This window comes from Jatropha curcas, chromosome 5, assembly GCF_041381405.1.
Source record: "Jatropha curcas cultivar XTBG-Jc1 chromosome 5, XTBG_Jcur_1.0, whole genome shotgun sequence".
Taxonomy (NCBI): Eukaryota; Viridiplantae; Streptophyta; class Magnoliopsida; order Malpighiales; family Euphorbiaceae; genus Jatropha; species Jatropha curcas.
Window position 1 is genome coordinate 2,346,842 of NC_143155.1, and position 17,367 is coordinate 2,364,208.

At 32.1% G+C, this 17,367-nt stretch overlaps 1 pseudogene; it reads left to right on the forward strand.

The window, feature by feature from the left end:
• The first annotated feature begins 3,869 nt into the window (after window positions 1-3,869).
• On the forward strand, window positions 3,870-6,400 carry LOC105637225 (cytochrome P450 71B34-like; annotated as a pseudogene).
• Window positions 6,401-17,367: the final 10,967 nt, after the last annotated feature.

Below are 17,367 nucleotides of genomic sequence, written 5' to 3' on the forward strand. Positions count from 1 at the left end.
TCCCCTTTTTTATGAAACCCTCTGGCTGCTCCATGTATATTTCTTCTTCCAAATCTCCATGTAGGAAGACAGTCTTTACATCCATTTGCTCGATTTTCATATCAAAACTGGCGGCCATTCCGAGCACTGTCCGAATGGATTTCATTTTCACAACTGGTGAAAAGATTTCATCAAAATCAACACCCTTTCTTTGATTGAACCCTTTCACAACCAGTCTAGCTTTGAATCGTGGTTGGGAGCTGTGTTCTTCCTGCTTGATCCTGAACACCCACTTGTTCTTCAAAGCTTTCTTGCCTTTGGGCAACTTTACCAGCTCAAATGTTTTATTCTCATGCAAGGATTTCATTTCATCTTGCATGGCTTCAATCCAGTTCCTTTTGTGTTCACTTTCCATTGCTTCTTCAAAGCATTCAGGTTCTCCCCCGTCAGTCATCAATACATATTCATTTGCTGAATATCTAGTAGATGGTTGTCTGACTCTACTAGACCTTCTTAATATTTGAGAACCTTCCAGTGCTGGTTGCTGAACATGAACACCATCAAAATCTTCTTCTGGTTCATTCTGATAAGGAACTTTTGGATTTTCTAACTCTGGCTCTTATTCTTGTGGAATAGTTTCTTCATCTCCAACTTGTCTTTATTCTGTTGCTGGAGGAATTATTTGTACATCTGTTGAATCATCTTCAGATCTATCGGCAACTTGCTTCTGAGTCTTTTCAACATCTTCAATAGTCTGATTTTCAACAAATACAGCATCTCTACTTCTTATCATCTTTTTCTGGAATGGATCAAAAAATCTATAGCCAAATTGATCTTGACCATAGCCAATGAATACACATTGTCGAGTCTTGACATCAAGCTTAGACCTCTCATCCTTAGGAATATGCACAAATACTTTGCAACCAAACACCCGCAAGTGATCATAGGAAACATCCTTTCCTGACCATACTCTTTCTAGAGTATCATACTGAAGAGGAACACAAGGTGAACGATTTATAAGATGAACTGCTGTAAGAAGAGCTTCACCCCAAAATCTTTTAGACAACTTTGCATGTGAGAGTAAACATCTGACTCTCTCCATCAAAGTTTTGTCATCCTCTCAGCCAAACCATTCAGTTGCGGCGTCTTGGGAGATGTTGTTTGATGTCGAATATCATGCTCTTTGCAGAAAGCATCAAATGGCCCAGTGTATTCTCCACCATTATCTGTTCTGATGCACTTCAGCTTCTTGCCTGTTTGTCGCTCAACCAAGTTTATAAATTGTTTAAAAACATCTAAAACTTGATCTTTAGACTTCAAAGTGTACACCCAGGTCTTCCTAGAATGGTCATCGATAAATGTTATGAAGTATCAATTTCCACCATATGACATCGTCAATGGTCCACATAGATCTGAATGTACCAGATCTAACACATTCTTCATTCTGGAAGGCTGAGAAATCTTGAAAGCTACTCTATTCTGCTTTTCTGCCATACAATCAGAACATTTCTCTAAATGGACTTTATCCAATCCAGATAGCATGTTGTTTTTAACCAGAGTTGTCATTCCTTTCTCACTCATGTGGCCTAGTCGTTTATGCCACAATTCAACTGTACTGTCATCCTCCGCTACATTTAAAGTATCTCGGGAGAGCTTCGCATGCATCACGTATAGCTTTGGATCTTTCTTTCCATTGGCTACCACCATGGAACCTTTTGTGAGTTTCCACTGACCATTTCTGAAGGTGCTACAGAAATTTTCAGCATCAAGTCTGCCAACCGAGATTAAATTAGAATGCATGTCTGGTACATGCACGACATCTTTTAAAATTAATCTCGAACCATTTTCTGTCTCCAGGCAAATATCTCCCTTACCGACGACTTTCAACAGTTTGCCGTCTGCTATCTTGACCACACCCAGATTGTCTAGTGTGTAAGATGAAAAATTTTCTCTTCGAGATGTTGCGTGAAGTGTAGCCCCACTATCAATTACCCAACTGGTCTCCTAGGTTGCAAGATTGATAGTGTCTTCAATGAACAGTTGGAACTCAGCAATGACATTGGCTTCATCATCACTGCTTTCTTCTTTCTTTGCTTTGCCTTTGATCTTCTCCTGATCACTTTTGAACTTCCGGCAATACCTTTTAATGTGCCCCTTCTTCCCACAATGATGGCACACAATATTGGCAAATTTGTTTGATTTACCCCTGCTCTTATCTCTTGTAGTTGAACTTCTAGATTGGCTCCTCCCTCTGGGCTGGTTATTTCTTTTAGCATCTGCTAAAAAAATGTCTGACTAAGATGAAGAAGGATTCTGTGCTTTACGTCTCATTTCTTCATTGAGAACAGCATTTTTAACAAATTCCCAGCTAACTCCACTATGTGGTGTAGAGTTTGTAATTGATATCTTCAAAGTCTCCCAAGACTCTGGTAAGGAGGCAAGCACCATAAGGCCGAGGATTTTATCATCAAATTTTATGCCCATATTTGACAGCTGGTGAATAGTCGCCTGCATTTCACTCAAGTGATTTGCTACAGAAGTACCTTCTTGGTATTTGAAATTCATCAACTTCGTCAAATAAAATAATTGGTTGTTGCCGGATTTTGAGGCATATAGTTGTTCAAGCTTGTCCCATAATGTTCTAGCATGAGTCTCGTTACAAATGTGGTTGTATACATTATCATCGACAAATTGTCGAATATAACCACAAACTTGTTCATGCTCGAAAGCCCATTCTTCATCAGTCTTGTTTTCCGGTTTGCTTGAACCAAACACAGGCAGATGCATCTTGGTTACCATAAGGAGATCTCTCATTTTATTTCTCCATATATGGTACTTTGCGCCATTTAGACTGATCATTTTGCTCGTTCTGGCTTCCATGACTTTTGAGTGAATAGTAACCGTATATGTGAATAGTAATAGTATACGAGAATAGTAACTGTACACGTAAATAGTACTATACGTGAATAGTATATGTATGTGTGAATAGTACTATACGTGAATAGTGCTGGGCTTAACAGTGACGGGCTCAGCAACATAACGTCAATAGTAACTATTCACCATCAACTGCGAGTTACTATTTTAATATTGATCACTAAGTCGATTTTGCAACGTCTTTCCGAGCGGATTGCACAAACGGACTTGTCGTAATTTTCTCGTCTTCGTGGTATATTTATTTTCAAAATATATCCATGGATCCGGTACCGCTATCTGACTGGCTGAACCAGGCTCTAATACCGCTTGTTAGGATACCGGCTATAAAAATACGAAAATAATTACGGCAGTGGAAAAATAGAAATGGGACACACAGAAATTTACGTGGTTCACCCTCAACTGTTTAGGGCTACGTCCACGGGACCAACTCTGAATATTTCTTCCACTATTAAAAATAGTAAGCTTACAAAGAGAGTAATACAAAATAGTGGCACTCACAAGTGCTTCCCAAAAACACCCTAATAATCTTCACTATTTTCTAAACCCTTAGTTTTAAGAACCCTTCTTAAAACTGAACTCTCTAATTCTTCTCTCGCGTTTTGTTGGTACATCTAAACTGAGAAACATCCTCCCCTATTATAGGAGAGGGAATGAGAGAGTCATGTGTTTGTTACACAGGGCTCTCCCTTAATTTCGTAGTTGGTTGCTGACCTTTGAATAGTTGGCAACCAATCTTTTACTTTTTCAAACAGCACGGCTTTTTTTTTCTCTTTATTATTTTTTTTTTCTTTTCAAACTGTGTGGGTCCCACTTCACCACCAACAAAAGATTACACCGCTTATATGGTAAGCCAAGGCGTCAGGCATTATGTATATAGATATATATATATATTGTGTGGTATTTCCTCGTCTATTAGTACATGCACTTGGAAGTAGAAAGATAGAGAAACAGAGAGACAAAAAATGGTTCAACAGGTGTGGTTACCTCCTCTTCTTCTTCTTCTTTTCCCCTTACTTTTTCTTTTGAAAAAGAAACTAAATAGCAAGAACCTCCCACCAGGTCCACCTGGACTTCCAATAATAGGTAATTTACACCAAATTGGGACCTTACCTCATTACTCTTTATGGCAACTATCCAAGAAATATGGTCATGTCATGCTTCTCCAATTTGGTCGAGTTCCTACAGTTATTATCTCCTCTGCAGAAGCAGCAAAAAGAGCTTTTCAAAACAAATGACCTATATAGTTGCAGTAGACCTCTTTTGGCTGGTACTGGAAGACTGTCTTACAACTTTCTTGACATAGTTTTTACACCTTATGGAGATTACTGGAGAGAAGTGAGAAAGATTTGTGTTATTGAACTTTTTAGTGCTAAAAGAGTTCAATCGTTTCAATCCATTAGAGAAGAAGAAGTGGGTCTTTTAATCGATTCTATTTTAAAAGCTTCTTCTTCTTCTTCTCCTGTGAATCTTAGTGAAATGACTTTGGCTCTTACTGCAAATATTACTTGTAGAGAAGCTTTTGGGAAAAGTTTTGAAGCAAGAGGATTTAGCCAGGAGAGATTTCAAGAAGTGATTCATGAAGGCTTTGCCATGTTGGGGAGTTTTTCTGCAGCTGATTTTTTTCCTTATGTGGGTTGGATTGTTGATAGGCTTACAGGTCTCCATGCAAGACTTGAAAAAAACTTTCAAGAATTTGATGAGTTCTACCAAAAGATTATCGATGATCATATCCAAAAGGAACGAAATGAGAAAGAACATGGACAAGAAGACATTATTGATGTTTTGTTGGATCTGGAGAGAGATCAAAATGATCATCAATCAAGTGCATTTCGATTATCCCAAGATCGTATTAAAGCAATTCTCATGGTAAGCTAACTTGTCCTTTTCCTTTTCTTTCCCAATTAATGTGTTCCAATACTCTCTTATTGGAGTGCTTTCATAAGTAATTTGATTAACGTTTTAAGAAATAGTTATCTGTTATCATATAAGATTAGTTCGGTTGATATATTGGTTGGGATTTTATCTTTATTTTTCATTTTGTGTGATTAATTTTCTTACCAATATATAAAATTAAGTAATCAGACTATAATTAATTAGTTTCAAGAAAAAGTATGCAGATGATAAATATTATTCTATTACGTTACGTGCTTTGAAAATTTTATTTTTTTGAGAATTGCTTTGAAAATTTTATAGTTTGGAACTAAATCAACTTTGACCGTATATAGCCTTTTAAAAAGTGCTATTTGGAAGATCAAGACGTGTTTTTATAGTTAAATATGAAAAGAATGCAAAAAAAAAAAAAAAAAGAGTAAATTATGAAAGCCGCCGATGGCCGGGGCCGCTGGTGATGGTGGCCGGTGGTGGTAGCCGGTGGTGTGGTCGGTAGTAAATGGTGACCTGTGATAGTGACGGTGATGATTAATAAATTAAAAAAATGGATTTAGAAGGTTAATTTGCCAATGTTCGGAAAATGTTTTAAATGGAAAGTTGTTTTCCTTAAAGAATAACTTACTTTTCCTTTGATCAGGAAAATATTTTCCGTTTACTTATTTTTCTGAATACCCCAAACGACGGAAAATTATGAAAAATACTTTCTTGTAAATTATTTTATGGAAACAAATGGAGTCTAAAAAATAAAAACGATAAAACAGTAACATTTTTTAAAAAAATTAGATTGATATATGAGATAATGTATACACCGGATTTAGTAAGTCTTATGTCTCGAACTTATTGTTCACCAACTGGTTCATAAGCTAAATTATTCACCAAGCTGATTCATACGCTAAAAGCTGTTTGTCGTACACACATATATTGGTTTTTTTATTTTCGATCTTGTTGTGCATCTGTAACAAAAATCTATATATGAACTTTTTAGAATATATTTTTAGCTGGAGTGGACACTGGAGCAATAACCCTGGTGTGGGCCATGGCGGAGCTTATCAAAAATCCCAGGGTTATGAAGAAAGCACAAAAAGAAATCAGGACTCTCATTGGAAACAAAAGAGAAGTATCTGAAAGTGACATTGACAAGCTTTACTACTTAAAGATGGTATTAAAAGAAACATTGAGACTTCACCCACCAGCAACATTATTAGTTCCTAGAGAATCCATTTCCAAATTCAATATTGGTGGCTATGAAGTTTACCCTAAAACTCGAATACAAGTCAATGTGTGGGCGATTGGAATAGATCCTGAGGTTTGGAAAGATGCAGAAAGGTTCTTTCCAGAGAGGTTTATGGACAAAGATATTGATTATAAAGGTCAACATTATGAGTTTTTACCATTTGGTGCTGGGAGGAGAGGTTGTCCAGGCATTTCCATGGGAATGGTTATGGTGGAGCGTGCACTTGCAAACCTTTTGTATTGGTTTGATTGGAGGTTGCCTAATGACATGAAGGAGGAAGATTTTAGCATGGAAGAGGAAGCTGGTCTTGCAACTTATAAGAAAGTATCTTTAGTGCTTTTTCCAGTTAAATACCAACCCTAATTAATTATTGATTAAGCACGAAACATCTTAAATAATTTTATTTTATTTAATCCAAACTATAAAAATAATAATTTTATAATTAATTTAAAATTAATTAAATAATTAATTAAATCATGCTAAATTAAATTTAAAATAACATTTTAAGCTGTTATGGTCTTGAATATTGTGTACATTGGTTCTTAAGTTTGATTTTTCTTTTTTTTTTTTTCAATAAATTTGCTTATACCTTTTTCCCTCTCTATTATTGGATGAAACTTATTAATTGATAACTGATCATAATTTTTTTAGCCTTTTTGATAACTTTGTTATTGGATTTTTTTTTCTTTTTAGATTTCTTTCAACAATAAAATTTTTTTTTCTTTTCAAAAGAAATATTTTTTGTCCAGCCATTAATTGGACGAATGCTTTAAATATGTAGTTTTATTCGACAAAATTAATTGTTTTAGTACTTGTTAAATATTTTGCTAGTATTTGAAAAAGGTAATCTACTCAAATATAAACACATAAATAAAAGTGTCAAAATACTAAACCTTCAAAAAAATAAAATTTCAGCTTTTTGTAAAAAATTATCGTTGTTTAGAAAAGTAAAATTTCAAGAAAGTATTATAAGAAATTATAAGAAAATTGAATTATTGTGTTTGAATGATATTACAGTTTTCCAAAAGGTAGCATAACTATAATAACAAATGTTATTATATAATTTAAATGATTTATTCTTTAGAATTCTAATTTTTGCGCCTTTTAAAATAGAAAAAAAAAAATTAAACCTACATACTTAAATTTTTTTTTTTTTTAAGAAAGTACCAAACAAATATTGTAATCTAACTTTTTTTGTGAGATTTGGTCAACCAAAGCCTCTTAAAGCGTTGAATTAAATAAAAAAAAGTTTTGGTATGTAAAAATATATAAAAACTCTTTAAGAAGGCTTTGGTCCAACAAAAGATAAATTCCTTATACTAATCAAATAGTTACTTATATTAAACACTTATTAAAACAGTTATTTATATTAAACACTTTTTTTCTAAATCGCTATATAATCAGTTAACCACTAACATGTAGCAGCCCAAGCCTAGCAAAATATTATCCGCTTTGGGCCGAACTCGGTCTAGATAAATTTAAACCATTAAAAAAATAGTTACTCCTTTTGTTCCATATTTTCCTGTTTCAACGAGTAATAAATATCTTTTTTTCATGTTTACCCTTTGTATATGACCAATAATTATTACTTCAATTTAATAGTTTTCTTAGAAAATTAATATTAAATTAAGTGAACATAGTCAATTTACTTAATAATTTATTGTAAATTTGTAACTTAGATAAATTTAATGATTTTTTTAAAGACGTAAAATTATATATGTGACAAGTATTATGAAATAAAAGTAGTATATAAAACCAACTTTGGAAATAGTTATATTATTCAACTGAACTTGCAACTCAATTCATTATGAGGTTTAAGGGCGAAATAACACTGTTGCAACTTTGGTATGTTAATGTTGTGGTTTCCTGTCATGTGTTGTTCGTGCTTCATAGATGAATGCAAAAATCATAATATAAACATTAAAATAAAATAAAAATCAAATCTATAATAAAGTAAAAAAACTGAAAAGCTACTGTTTAATTTGAGTTAATTCAATCAAATATATATATATATATATATATATATATATATATAAAAGCATAAATCCCAGAATTGAATTTATATACAAACGCCATCATCTCCAGCCTAGATTTGTGTTATACCAGGTGATTCAAATCATCAATACTAACAGTAACAGGTACGCCACGAACAGAATCTCGACAAACAGGACAATCTCGACCCTTCAGAAGCCATTCATCGATACAAGAATCATGATATCAATGCTTGCACTTATTCAGAATCTTACACTTATCTCCCTCTTTGTATTCCTCCAAGCAAATACAACAACAGTCAACCTTCCCGCCCTGGAATATAACAACGACAGTTCCCGGTACGAATTGTCGTTGTTGAGAGGGACTGACAGTGGCCGAACCGGAGCTGCTTCCGCTTGGAGACTGAAGTTGAAAGCAGGCGGCGATAAGGTAGAAAGTGGAAAGTAAACAGAACGGTGTTGCTAAGCAGACTAAAACTATAGGGTCCATTGAGTTGTCAATAAATTGTCAGTGAAATAACAAGAGAAAGGAAGAAAGGGATAATAGAGTTTATGTAGAGTTGCTATTGGACTATTCCAATTCTAAATTGGAGTAGAAACCCTGGATTTAGGGTTCAATAGAATTCCTATTCCTGCTCAGAAAAGGAAGAGAAAAAAAGGTGTGTAGAAAAGTTTTGTTAGTTCGTGTTAAGCTACTCACGTGTTTTACGTAACGGGTAGAGTTGAGTTGCGGGTTTATTAGATAAATTGATATATCCGACTAATCTCACGAAAGCCATAAATATCTGTACAACGATACATATAAATATATTTTATACTAGTTTTTTTTAATGTACGTTGCATTTATTATTTTGAAAATTAATTTTTTTCTCCATTAAAATCTTCTATTTAAACTTTTTGGATGATCATGATTTAATTATTCATTTTGTTAAGAGTTTAACATAAATAATATGTTTTTCTCAAAATTATGAAGGTATATTGTTTTTATTGGTTAAATAGATTACAAAATTTTATTTTATTATTATAATTAAATCTTGAGTAGATACATTAGGAATCAAATATATATTTTAATATATAAAATAAATTCATTAAAATATTATATTTAATAATATAATGAATTTCTAGATAAAAAATTTAATTTCTTATAAAAAATAAATAAAAATTTAGTTAAGAGATTAAGAGTAAAGTAATTAATATCTCTAAAAACAAAGAAAAATGATAAAGCAAAGAGTTTTTATTAATTCAACTCTATTAACAAACTGTGATAAATCATCGTATACAATAGCCATGAAAGGAAGAGAAAATAATTCAGCTACAATAATTAATAAAAATTATATGTTTTAATGCATTTCATATAATCCCCATTGCCTTCTAAGAATGCAATATATACCTTGACTTGAGAGCTTAAGCATTCCGTCTTTGCACTAGAAGAAATCTTTTTCTATAGACTCAAAAGAATCTAAAATAATTAGTCTAAGTTTATTAAATAATCTGTTTATATTTATCTAAAGAAATAGACTCATTGTAGAAGAAGTATTAATAATTAATTACAATTAAGGTTTATTTCTTATATAGGTAGCAATACCTTCTTTAATTATTTTCAGCAAGTTTTTAATTTGTTTATTATTTATCTTTAACTTTTCAAATAATAAAATTAAAATCTTTAAAAATATGTTTGTCATCTCTATCAAAATTTAATAAGAGTATCTTGGTTCATCCCAGCATTTTTCTTTCCTATTAATTCCTACTTTCATATATATCACTATTATTATAGGTTAAAATTTCTAATTTAAATACAAATAAAAACTTTCTTAATTAATTTTAAGAATATCTTAGTGAATAAATATTAAAATTATAATCTAAATCCTTATAAATAAATTATTAATTTCAATTAATCTGTGATTTCTAATTGAGATGTTTTATAATAATTAAAATTCTTGATTTAAATAAAAAATTCCTAAAAAATTTCTACTCCAAAATAAAAGCTATACAAACTAATAGCAATAAATACGTCAAATAAATCCACTATTATTACTTGTTTTTATTTCCTAATTTGAGTTCTAAATTAGTGTACAAATCATTATTTAATTTTTTATTTTTATAATTTAATTTTAATTTTATGAATGAAGAATATGAATGGATTTATTCCTGATTAGTTTTACTATATTATGAATTCAATATATGAAAATAAATATATATTAAAATTTAAAATTTAAATTGAACATTTTTAAATATGAATCATATTAGGATCCAATATACATTTTATAATATTTAATAATAATAATAATAATAATAATAATATATAATATAATTTATATTCTACATATTATAATTATATATACATATAATTTTCTATTAACTTTTTATATAATGAAATTTTATATTAATTTTTTATATTAATGAAAATCTAAGGATATAATAACAATGCTATGTGATTAAAAAGATTTTCCTACGTATATTAAGATTCAGATGATTATATATATAATTGAAATATATATATATATATATATACACACACGTTCTTAATTAGAATAGGGGTAAATGGGACAATTTTGCTATTTAGAATTAAATTAAACTTTCTAATAGAATTTAGATTCAAATAAGAAATTAACATAACCAATCAAAATTAAACTACTTATATTTTTCAACCAATAAAATTAAAGTCTTCAATGATATTTTTGTGAATCAATAAACTTAGCAGGGGTGTTTTAGGAACCCAATATCTCCCCTCCCTATTCGTATTTTTAATTGAGTAATATTACTATTTTTTTCTAATTTTAATGCTTTGTTTGTAACCCATAATATTTATTGTTCATTGATAAACATATAATTACGTGTACTAATTTAAAAATAACTATGAAAATTTTAATTAGTAGATTAAGAGCAAAATAATTGATACCTCCATAATTTAGAAAGAGAATGCTAGAGCGAGGAGTCTTGGATTGCAATAGTCAATGAAATGCAACCATATCTCTTTACTTCAAAAAAAAGTAAAATACAATAAGAAGCATTAAAGGAAAAATATTACAATTATTAATTTCATTTTTCATAATAATTAAATTAAAATTTAATTTATGATTGCAATTGTTTTTAGCGATAACATTATGGTTACACTTATTTTTCTCTTTTCTTGGCATTGAAATTAAAATTTTATATTTTCTTTCAAAAACGTCATGAGGGATTGGTTTTATTAGTTGGTTTATTACAGAAAACGTCTATAAATATAAAGAAAAATATTTATATTTAATTTGTACGAATAGATGAAGAATTTTGTATATTTCTTCTCATTATAAAATCTGTACATTGGGTTCTATTTATATTTACAAATGTATAGTATATTCTTATTCTAGGACCTACTGTATTGTATATTATCTCATGTAACAGAATTACAGCTGTAAAATGGGTTTGTTATATGGGTTAATGGGTTAGTTGGGTTTGTTATATGGGTTTGGGTTAAGTAAAATGGGTATGGTATGTGGGTTTAATATAAATAGAAAATGTTGTGTTTAAGTTTTAGGGTTTTCTTTGGTTAGAACGACAGCTTCTCTAATGTTGGCTTTTAGGCTCATATTCGTTCATGCCCCCCTCAAGTTGGAGATGTGGTAACGAAACCAAGCCCAACTTGACAGTCATGAGGCGAAAGCGGGAGATGGGTAACAGTTTGGTGAAAAAATCAGCAAGTTGGGACACTGAAGGGAGATGCTTTTGTGTCGATAAAACCAGATTGAATGTAATGGCGGGTGAGATGGCAGTCGATGTCAATATGCTTGGTGTGCTCGTGATAAACGAGGTTGGCGGCAATATGCAACGTCGCTTGGTTGTCGCAAAATAAAGGTATGGGATTTTTCACTTTTACCCGTAGATCTGTGAGTATCTTTTCAATCCAAATGATTTCGCACACTGTATTAGCCATATCTCTGTACTCTGCTTCAACAGAGGAGCGACTGACCACCGTTTTTTTTTTTGTTTTCCATGAGATGAGTGAGGAACCCAGAAAAATACAGTAACCTATAAGTGATCGGCGAGTCTCGATGCAAGCCCCCCAATCAGCATCACAGTATGCTTGGAGATCAAGCGTAGAAGAGGTGGGGAAGAACAATTTCAGATTTGTGGTGGAGGCTAAGTAGCGTAGAACATGAGAAGCAGCTACCATATGACCTTGACAAGGATTTTGCATGTGTTGAGATAACTGTTGAACTGAGTAAGTAATGTCAGGTCTGGTGAAGCTCAGGTAAAGTAGCCTCCCCACTAGTCGACGATAATAGTCTGGTTCTGTGAGTAATGGTCCCATGTGTGCTTGAATCTTCTGGCCTTGTACTAATGGTGTGGATGCATGTTTGGCGTGCTGCATGTGTGAATCTAACAGCATGTCTTGAATGAATTTCTGTTGTGATAAGTAGATGCCATCATTAGACCATAAGATTTCAATGCCCAAGAAAAATCTTGCGTTGCCTAGATCTTTTATAGTAAGTTTAGAGTGTAGAAACTCTTTGGCGTTGCATATAAGTTGAATGTCAGGTCCAACAACTAAAATATCATCCACGTAGACAATAAGTGCTAGTAAGTCATTGTCTTCTCCTTTGGTAAATAGGTAGTGGTCATTCACTGATTGTTGAAATCCGTACTAGATTAATGTATTTGTCAACTCTTGGTTCCACATTCTGCCAGCTTGTTTGAATCCGTAAAGTGATTTAGTCAGTTTGCATACTTGGCCTTTAGAAGCTTTAGAATAGCCAGCTGGGGGTTGCATGTAGATGTCCTCATCAATAAAACCATGTAGATAGGCATTGTTAATATCAAGCTGGTGAAGGTTCCATTGATATTTAGCAAGGGCAAACATAATTCTCACAGTTACCATTTTAGCAACAGGAGAAAAACTGTCATTGTAATCAATGCTTAGTTTTTGGTTGAACCCTTTAGCAACCAGGCGAGCTTTATACCTGTCTACAGTTCCATCCTGTTTGTATTTGACCCTGTAGACCCATTTGCATCCAATGGCCCGTTTCCCTTTAAGCAACTCAGTTAAGACCCAAGTACCATTGTCTTCCAAAGCCTGCAGTTCAATTTGCATTGCTTGCACCCAATTTTCATTAGAAATAACATGATTATATGATAATGGTTCATGAATTTTGTTGACATTAGATGCAAAAGCTACATATGCATGTGAATAGGGTGAATTGGGTAAGAAATGTGTGGGATTGGAATTTGCACAATTGGTTACATAATCTATCATCCAAGCTGGTGGTCTGGAATTTCTTGTACTTCTCCTAATTGGTTGAACTGGTTGGTCTGTGTGTAATGTCTGATCAGGGTCTATCTGGTTGTATTGGATGGGTTGTTGGTGTTTGGTTCAGTTGTAGGTGTGGTCTGTTATCTTGTTTGGTCGGGGTTAGGCATATTTTCATTTGTGATTGTATGGTCTGAGATTTGTGGGTCATTGTCATCTAAACAGGTTGGTATCTTAAATGTACAAGACTCAAGAGGGGTGTTGTGATGGAAGGGGTAAACTGTTTCTTTGAACACAACATCCCTTGAATAGAAAATCTGCTTAGAGTGCATGTCATAGATCTTGTAACCCTTCTGTTAAGCCCCATAACCCAGCAATACACATGGTTTAGCTCTAGGATCAAACTTGTCTTTGTGTGGTTTAGTATTGGTTGCAAAACACTGGCAGCCAATAACTCTTAGGTGTGTCAGGTCTGGTTGTGTTTGATTTAGGTTTTCAAAAGGGCTTAACCATTCTAAGAGTGCAGAAGGCACTCTATTGGTCAGGTAAACAACAGATAGGAGAACTTCAGACCAAAAAATCTTAAGGAATTTGGCCTGAAAAAGAAGGGCTCTCCCAATATTCAAGATTTCTTTATTTTTCTCTCCACTCTCCCATTTTGCTATGGAGAATAGGGACAAGATAGTTGATGTGTAATTCCTTTAGAAAGGAATAATGTCTTCACTACATTATTCACAAACTCAGTGCCATTATCAGTCCTTATTGTTTTGATTTTGGTATGAAATTGGGTGTCTATTAGGTTAGTAAAGTGGTCAAGAATTGAGTGGACTTGTTGTTTTTTTGGTAACATGTAGGCCCATATGTATCTACTATAGTCATCCACAATGGTAAGCATATATCTGGCACTAGTTAAAGAAGTAATAGGATAAGGTCCCCATAGGTCAATGTGTACTAAATCAAATATGCCTTTAGCAATATTACAACTTGGATAAAATGGTAATCTTTGTTATTTTGTAAGGGGGCAAACATTACATTCAAGAGTACCATTGTTTGTATCAAAATTTATTACATGATTTTGTCTAGCCATAGAGATATGACCCAGTCTAAGATGCCATAATAGTCTCAAATGATCATCATGTGTAGTACAAGTAAGTAGGGCTTTAGTAGTAGTAATAGGCACAAAACACTTCTTATCAAGAAAATATAAGCCTCCTTTCAACTTGCCAATAGTCTGCAAATACTTCATCAGTCTGCAAATCCCGTAACAAACAGTGGTCAGGTAGTGTTTTCACTGATAGTGCATTGTCTTTTGCAAGGGCTGATGCAGATAATAAATTGCATTTGAACGTTGGTATATATAACACATCCTTTAATACCAGTCTGTCATGTATTATGATCTCGCCAACATGTGTTATAGTTCTAGTGGAGTTATCAGGTAGGGTTACTGTTCTAGGTTTAGGTAATTTGGTTAATGTAAGAAATAGATGATGCATGTATGTCATATGATCAGTTGCACCAGTGTCAACAATCCATGGAACTACTTCACATTTATCATGCACATTATAATGAAAATGAGAGATAATACCTGTAAAACTGACTGTGTTAGCTATAGGTGTATCTCCTGCCTTATCATCATACTGCATTTTATCTTTGATTGCACGCTGGATCTCCATTCTCACCATTCTGGATACATCATTCTCATTGCCTCCTGAGTTAACATTCAACTGTGCATCACCTACTTGTCCATAATGTGCTTGAGCTTTCTTCTTCTTTTTGAGTTCAATAAACCAATATGGATAACCATTTAGTTTAAAACAAGTTTCTCTAGTGTGGCCGGTCCCATTGCAGTGATCACAATGCTTGTCAACTTTAGATATGGAATTATTGCTTGTATTTTTGCTGTTGTAGTTTGATTTTTGCACATACATTGCACTGCTATTCTCACTTGAATCATAGATTGTAGTATTCACCTCCCTCTGTTTTTGAACATTCAGTACCATTGAATAAGCCTTGCTCATACTTGGAAATGGATCCATAAGCAGGATTTGGTTTTTAACATTGTCATATGTATCATTCAGTCCTAAGAGGAATTGCATGAGTTTTTCCTCTCCATCTAGATCTGAGACTGCTCTCATAACACCACAGGTACATCCTTCTGCAATTCCACAGATGCATTTGGGAATGGGTCTTAAACAAGCCAACTCATCCCAAGAGTTTTTTAAGTTTTGTGTAGTAATTAGTTACTGTTTGGTTACCTTGTACAGTTACTGAAATATCTTTCTTTATTTGGTCAATCATAGGTCCATTAGATTCACCATACCTGGTGGACAGTTCATTCCAAAGATCTTTGAAACTTTGATAATACAGAAATGCTTCAACTAAATCTTTAGAAATAGAGTTTAAGATCCAAGATGTTACCAGATTGTCGATTCTCTGCCATCTCTTTCTCAATGGAGATCCAGCTACAGTTTCCTGTTCTTCACCAGTGACAAATTCATACTTGTCTCTAGCCTTTAAGGTTATGGTCATAGATCTGCTCCATGACAAGAAATTCCGGCTATTCAAGGAAATATTAATGAGGTTTGAAGCTGAATTTTCAAATGCAGAAACTTTATAAGTTTCTGATTCAATATTTGTGTTTTCATTGTTTTGGTTATTGTTTTCTACCATTAATTTCAGGAAAGGAAGCTTGAATGAGGCTTTAGAACTTCAGATACCATATCAGGCTCTGATACCATGAACAGAAAAGCAAAATAGATGAAGAATTTGTATATTTCTTCTCATTATGAAATCTGTACATTGGGTTCTATTTATATTTACAAATGTGTAGTATATTCTTATTCTAGGACCTACTGTATTGTATATTATCTCATGTAACAGAATTACAGCTGTAAAATGGGTTTGTCATATGGGTTAATGGGTTAGTTGGGTTTGTTATATGGGTTTGGGTTAAGTAAAATGGGTATGGTATGTGGGTTTAATATAAATAAAAAATGTTGTGTAGAGTTTTAGGGTTTTCTTTGGTTAGAACGGCAGCTTCTCTGATGTTGGCTTTTAGGCTCATATTCGTTCAATACTACTAATCAAATTAAAATTAATATATCTATGTATGTATGCAGCTAATCAAATTAAATTCTAAATATAAACAAGGAGGTTGATAGATTACTAAATTATAAGAAATATAAATAAAAACTATTCTATTAATTTACAAGTACAGAGAATTAAGATTATAGTTACCGCAAAAAGAAAACATGATTCCAAACTCAATAATTTCAAATTAGCAAAAACATGATATAATAATTCTTGATAGTCAAAAGTAATTAAAAACTAAACATATATAGTGGTATGATAGGACAAATTCCTAATTAGAATGGAATTAAATTTACAATATTAATATAATAAAAATAATAAATTGATAATTAGTACATTATAAATTTTTCCTATTTAATTTTATTTATTCCGTACTTAATATACCTATTCTCCAACTAATATATTTATAATTCCTCCAAATTTGAAATAGGACTAAATAAACTATTCTCCAACTAATATAGGACTAAATACATGGTGATCAATGATTTATACTAATTAGGATTAATATAAATTATTCTCTAACTAATATATTTTTAATTCTTCCATTTTAATCCACCAATAAAATATTAATGAAATTAAAAATTTTCTAATTAGAATAGGACTAAATTATCATTAATAATATTTTTAATCAATCAATAAAATACTAATAAAATTAAAAATTTCCTAATTAGAATATGACTAAATTATCCTTAATGATATTTTTATCATCTAATAAAATAAAAAGTCCGTAGGGGCATTTTAGGAACGCAATATTTCCCACATTTGTACTTTTATATATATTATAGATATACTGACGTGCATTGCATGTTGATTATAATCATTCTTTGTACTCGTTTAATTTTTAATTTTTAATTTATATAATATTAAAGTAGTTCTTATTTAGATTAAAATAAATACAGAGGTTGATTTACATTGCACTTTATCCAAAAATTACTTGTAATGCTATTTTTATGTACTTATTTTTATTTTTATATAGTGAGTGGTCTCAAATAAAATTCAATCCAATCCATAGAACTAATGCT